The sequence below is a fragment of the Bos indicus x Bos taurus genome, chromosome 5, assembly GCF_003369695.1.
Source record: "Bos indicus x Bos taurus breed Angus x Brahman F1 hybrid chromosome 5, Bos_hybrid_MaternalHap_v2.0, whole genome shotgun sequence".
NCBI lineage: Eukaryota > Metazoa > Chordata > Mammalia > Artiodactyla > Bovidae > Bos > Bos indicus x Bos taurus.
The window spans coordinates 19,634,821-19,641,882 of NC_040080.1; the positions used below are offsets into that span (position 1 = coordinate 19,634,821).

Below are 7,062 nucleotides of genomic sequence, written 5' to 3' on the forward strand. Positions count from 1 at the left end.
CAAATTGAAGGGCATAACGTTGATTTGGAAGTAAAAACTATTCGATCTTTACATGAATATGAGCTTAAGGAACAAGATATGCAAGGTGCTTTGAAATATAAGAATGTTATGCTCAATCAGACACAATCCTTAGAAAGACAACTTAGAGACATATATATATATACAGGATATGTCAAAATTGAAGCCACTTGGAATGGGAGTCATTTCATTCAACGGACAGCCCAAATCTGAGGTTTTTCCTTCTGCTCCGCCTGTAACAGCAATTGCTAACTTTGCTCGTACTAATCATTTCACTCCTCCTCAGGAGATGCCTACTTGCACTTTCGCTTTCCCAATGCAATTTAATCAACCTGCCTAAGGCCAAAATGCTTGGGCTAATCTAGATTTTGGCATGTTGTCTAGCTTTAAGAAAGCATGTACTCTGTATGGACCTACTTCTCCTTACTGTATAGAATTTCTCAGAGGATGGGCTAACCATTGGATGCCACACGATTTTTTTTCAAGTAGCAAAGATGGTTTTAAATCCTCAACAATTACTGCAGTAGCAAATGTGGGTTAATGATGAGGCCCAACAGCTGATGATTGACCAGCAATCTCATGGTAACCCTGCCAATTTAACCTGTGATATACTGACTGGAACAAGAGCCATGGCCGATATGATTGCACAATTAGCTAATATTACCCTTCAGATGTTATATTTCATTAAAGAAACTGCCTGCAGGGCATAAGCAAAGGTTGATAGCACTAACTCTGATGGTTCATTTGTTAAGATTATTCAAGGACATGAAGAGGAATATTCTCAATTTATAGGAAAATTAAAGGATGCAATTAAAAAATCTATTAAGGATGTGACGTCACAAAATATTATTTTAAAACAACTTGCTTTTGAAAATGCTAATGAGGAATGTCGATCTGTGCTCAGACCTATTCGAGAGACTGGCTCTCTTATGGAATATTTGAAAGCATATAGGGACATTGGGTCTATGTCCCATAGAGCAAAATTGGCAGCATTGGAAACCTCTAATGTACAAAAGGCTGCTAATACCAAATGTTTTAACTGTGGGAAGCCTGGCCATATGAAAACAATGTCGCCTGCCAACACAGGCCAGAAAAAATAATACTACTTCTAATAGGAAGAGACTCCCAGGAGTATGTCCAAGATGTAAAAGGGGGTTTCATTGGCTGAATGAATGTCATTCTAAATCTGATAAGGATAGAAACACTTTGAACCCTGGTGCACAGCAAAAACAACAGGGAAACTGATAAAGGGGCCATCCTCTAGCCCCACTACAAAAGGAGGACCTAGCGTTATGACACTACAAGCAGCTACATCTAAGAGTGCTTGCATTGATATACCTAATCCTTATGATGTGGAACTAATAGAATTATACAACCCCCACAAAATTCCCACTGGATATTATGGCCCGATTCCACCCGGGACAATGGGACTGATTTTGGGACGTAGTAGCTGCACAATGAGAGGTTTAATGGTTTTGACCAGTGTTGTGGACGAAGATTATGAAGGGGAAATACATGTTATGGTAAATGTTGTGAAAACAGGAAATGCATACTTACAAAAAGGGGAATATTTTGCACAATTATTAACTTTTGCCATATGTTAAACCAATGAAGGCATCTGATAAAGTTCGACAGGGAGGCTTTGGCAGTATCAGCCTTACTTTTGCACTATCCATCTTATTAAAGGAACATCAGAAACCTATGCTTACTTTACACATACGGGGAAAGAATTTCACAGCATGTTAGATACTGGAGCTAACATTTCAATCATTAGAGCTGCAGAGTGGCCCCTCGATTGGGGTAAGGTTATGGCTCCTTCTAGACTATTAGGAATGGATGAAACTGATGCCACACAAACTTTTGTCAGTGCATCCTACTTACAAGTGTATGGCCCTGATCAAATTGTAGCTTATCTTAAACCATATATTACTAATATCCCTATCAATTTATGGGGATGGGATTTTCTTGAACAAACAAAAGCCACAATTTCTTTAAAGGAACCTTTTTAATGGGGACCATTGAGTTAACACTGCTGCCCCTCGATTGGGAATCTGATACCCCAATATGGACACCTCAATGGCCCCTAACTAAAGAAAAATTGGCAGCTCTTATGCAGTTAGTTAATGAACAGTTACAAAAAGCTCATATAGAACCTTCATTTTCCCTGTGGAATTCCCCTGTTTTTGTAATAAAAAAAGAAGTCAGGAAAATGGTGAATGTTGATAGATTTAAGAAATGTTAATAATACCATGTTACCTATGAGGCCCTTACAACCCGGATTGCCCTCCCCTTCTATGGTACCAAAAGGATGGTCTATAGTTATTATTGACTTAAAAGACTGCTTTTTTACTATACCTTTGCACCCTAAAGATAGAAAACGTTTTGCATTTTCAGTTCCTTCTATAAATCACATGGCTTCTGTTAAAAGATTCCAATGGAAGGTGCTACCTCAGGGAATGATGAACTCCCCTACCATTTGCCAATATCTCATATCTGTTTTATTACAACCCATTAGAGACAAGTATCCTACTGCGTTTATAATTCATTATATGGATGATAGACTTCTCTCTATGGAATCTGAACTCTGTTTACAACAGTTATATAATGAAGTTTCTAGTACTCTTCAAAATCATGGCCTCCTTGTTGCACCAGATAAAATTCAATGGAAAGCACCCTTTAATTATTTAGGACATGTTATGGAAGAATCTAAAATCAAACCTCAAAAACTCAAATTTCTGTGCAATCTCTACGCACGCTGAATGATTTTCAAAAATTGCTAGGGGATATTAATTGGCTGTGGCCATCTGTCGGCATCCCCACCTAGGCCTTACAAAATCTATTTAAAATTTTAGGGGGATCCCCCGACCCTAATAGCCCTAGGCAACTAACAAAAGAGGCCAAAGAAGAACTGGCCTTAGTGGAGAAACGCATTCAACAATCTTTTTCAACTCGGCTAGATTATGATCAACCAGTTTCTTTATATATATTCCCTAGTGAACATTCACCCACGGCAATTATAGACCAACACAGCCCAATAGAATGGGTATATTTACACACTAAACAGTCTAAAAAAATTGTATCATATATTGAGAAAATAGGGCACTTAATTGTGTCAGGAAGAAGCAATGTACAAACTTTGACTGGATTTGATCCATATGTAATACACATTCCCTTGACAAAACAGGAATTGCAAATTGCCTTACAGTATAACCTGACCATGCAAATGGCATTAAGTGATTTTCAGACTGTTATGTCATTTCATCTGCCGAAAGGAAAATCATGGGACTTTCTACAATGTACTAAATTCATTGTAACTAAGATCACTGCATCCCAGCCTATTTCCAATGCACCCACCTATTTCATTGATGGCAACAAGAAAGGCATAGCAGGGATTGTTGGCCCTGATATCAAAGAGAAATTACCCACTACCTATTCTTCAATACAAAGAGTTGAATTGTATGCTTTATATGCTCTTTTGTCGCTTCAACTGTTATCCTTCAACATATATACTGATTCCAAATACCTTTCTTCCCTTTTTCCTGATTTTCTTACCACCTTTTTATACAACCTAGATGAAGAATTATATACTCTCTTTTCACAGACTCAAGCTTTAATTCGTTCACGTACGGAACCTTCCTTTATTGCACATATACGTGCTCATTCAGGTTTACCTGGCCCTCTGGTCGCAGGAAATGATGCTGTTGATAGGCTCATAGCTCCCATTTTTACATCTGCCAGTGACGAACATGCTAATCTTCATACCAATGCTAACAGAGTGCACTCTAAATACCATATTCCTCTCACGGAAACACGGCATATTATTAAAACCTGTGATGTCTGTGCCCCTCTGCACTTACGAACTACGATTTCAGGAGTTAATCCCCAGGGGCAACAACCTAATTCCCTTTAGCAATCTGATTTCACTCACTGCTCCTTAAGAAAGTTTTCTTTGCTTTTTGTCTCAGTTGATACATTTTCAGGCTTTATCTGGGCAGTACCTCTCTCTTCAGAATCCAACAAACACACCATTTCTACACTCTTACTCACCTTCCCCATTATGGGGATTCCTTCTGTCTTGAAAACAGACAATGGACCTCGCATTCATTTCATTCATTTTTATCAAAATGGAACATAACACACATTACAGGAATACTCTATAATCCTCAGGGTCAAGCCATTATTGAAAGAGCCCACCACACCCTAAAACTCGTTTATTAAAACAGAAAGGGGGAATATGGAAGAGGAGATACACTTCTTATCTCATGAACCCTCAATTACTATTTTTTTCCCTCAATTACTAATATCTTTAACTAAACTTAACAAAAAATAATTCTGACACTCGTGCAAATAGACATTTTGCAGAAGACAAAAACAGCAAATTAGAAATCAATACATCAATGTGGTATAAGCAATTTAATCAGTGGCTGCCAGGAATCTTACGACTCCTAGGCAAGGGTTATGGTCTTGTCATTGCAGATGGAGAGGAAATCTGGGTTCCCCTTCGCCATGTCTGCTACCGAGAAGCACCCCAAGACCAGACTCCCTCGAAAAGTGATGAAGTTGATGCGAAGGGTCTCAATGACCCTGGAGGAGCCAATGAGGAAATGCCATCGTCTGAATCCTTACCCGACATGGGCTCAAGTGAAAAAACATGACTCATCAGGCTGAGCAGACACTGACGAGCAAGAGGAACATCATAACTGCTCCTGGTTTAATAGATCAAGCATTGGAGGCTTTCATAAATCTAAGACAAGTTTCTGGACTGATAAGGACATACTGCTGAATTGGTATAACGGGGGCTTATCACCCCCATGACCCAGGATTGTTGTCCCCATTGTGGGGCCGGAGCAATGGCACATTTGGAAAATTCCAGCAGCCTTAGAGCACTTCGCTAGTGTTTATGGGGCTGTGGGTGTGTTTCATCCTTCTAATTATACCTTCCTATATAATAGTACTGGCTATATTCAATCATGTGTTCACGTTCTGTATTTGTTTATTGTAGGGCATTTTGATATTGACTTATCAGCCAAGATTGTCAATTGTACTGCATGTGCATTGTATACCTGCCTTAATCACACCATTTCATATCACAATGCTAGCATTGTGCTAAACAAAGATCTGAGTTATGGCTTCCCATAAACTTAATTGAGCTTTGGACTGATTCTATATTTCTTTCTGTATTGTTGAAAACTAGGCTTAGGCGATCTAAGCGCATCATTGGGTGGATTATTGCAGGCATCTTAAGCCTTATCTCCATTGTGACTGTAGGAACTTTGTCTGGTATGGCTTTACATAATTCTATACAAAATTATGATTTTATCACTGTTTGGCACAAAGACTCTCATGATCTGTGGACTTGACAAGCTCAAATAGATCAGCAATTACAAACATGAATTAATGAGTTACAAACTGTGGTTATCTACTTAGGAGATCAAATGCAGCAACTGACTTTCTGAACACGTATACGCTGTCACTGGAATTTTACTTCTTTTTGTCTGACTAACATGCCCTATAATAGCACTGAATATCCTTGGAATAAGGTTAAGGCGCATTTGCAGGATCTCACAAGTAACTCAAGTTTAGACATCAATTTGTTGAAACAAAAAGTTGCTAATTTTCAAGTTAGAGTACCTAGGGAATTGTATAGTACTCAGTTCTATGATACTTTAACCAAAACCCTATTGTCTCTAGACCCTAGAGCTTGGCTTTCAGGAAGCATTATTTTTATATATGTATTAATCACCCTGCTCTTTTTGTCCTTGATTATGGTATACAGAAGTCTCTACTCAAGACTCCGTGCCTCCCACAATGGAGTCCAACTAGCTGCTGCCATGCTTAATTTAAAAACAAAAGGAGGACATGTTGGGAAGCGTAGTGCAAAATAGCCATAAAAGGAGAAAGTCCTTGGGAAAATGGCAAAGGGCCAGAAGTACGCAGCTTTGCACCACGGACAGAAAAACATCTCCTGCCTTTGGTTATGTTCGGCGCCAAGAGTTATTAATAAATAGGGATGTTACTTGTGAGAGCAGGTTGTGGGAGAAGCCCATGAGTCATTTACAGCGTGCTGTCCTTGAAATGTTTCTAGTGATTATGTGTTAACTCTGTATGTGCCCTGCTGGCCGCATACTTTAAGCTCTTTGTCTGCTTCTATAAAAAAGCTTGACTGCAGAAATAAACTTGTCAGTCCTTGCAAGAGACTGTCCAAGTGTCCTTCTTTCAGGTTCGTCGCTTCCAAGTCCTGGGGAGAAAAACCCCAACAGTAGCCACTAGCCACTTGGGGCTAGTGGGCATTTGAACAGTGGGTAGATTTTAAATTTTTATTTAATTATAACTGACTTAAATTTAAACACTCAAATGTGGTTAATGGCTACTGTATTGGACAGCAGCTCTAAATGTATGATTTGGATTTAAAAATTACAGCATTTGAGAGAAGAATTTTTCCACCACCAATTTTTTACCACTGATGTCAGGAATGGAGTACAAAATCAATACATATTTGCAAAACTCACCATAATATTGTAAAATAGTGTGCAAGTCACTCAGTTATGTCCAACTCTTTGAGAGCCCATGGACTGTAGCCTGCCAGTCTCCTCTGTCCATTGGATTCTCCAGGCAAGCAAACTGGGGTGGGTTGGTGTGCCCTAATTAGCCTCCAATTAAAATACATTAAAAAAACCAAACTTTTGGTTATTTCTTGTGAAAAAGTGATACAGGTATAGATCAGATATTTAGGCATTGATTAGATATTTATTTGTAATGTTTACATAGATGAGTACCTGAACAAGGTAATACTCAAGGATTGATTCAAAAGATCTGGTGCTTAGAGTCATTCAGAAGATATTGTGTTAGAAAAGCAGTAAACAGGGAGTGAAAGAATAAACCTTGATAAAATTCTAACTAAAGAAAAACTATGGTATGAAATATAATTTATGGTTATAAGGATGGGCTTTGAAGAGGAACAAGGGAGCCTTGGCATGGTGACTGATAGCTGTGTAATACTAGCAATTTACATAGAATCTGTGAGCTTCAGTCATTTTACTATAA

The 7,062-nt window shown here is 38.6% G+C and overlaps 1 pseudogene; it reads left to right on the top strand.

Moving 5' to 3' along the window:
• The first annotated feature begins 4,686 nt into the window (after positions 1–4,686).
• LOC113892431 lies at positions 4,687–6,211 on the top strand (annotated as a pseudogene).
• The last annotated feature ends 851 nt before the right edge of the window (positions 6,212–7,062 follow it).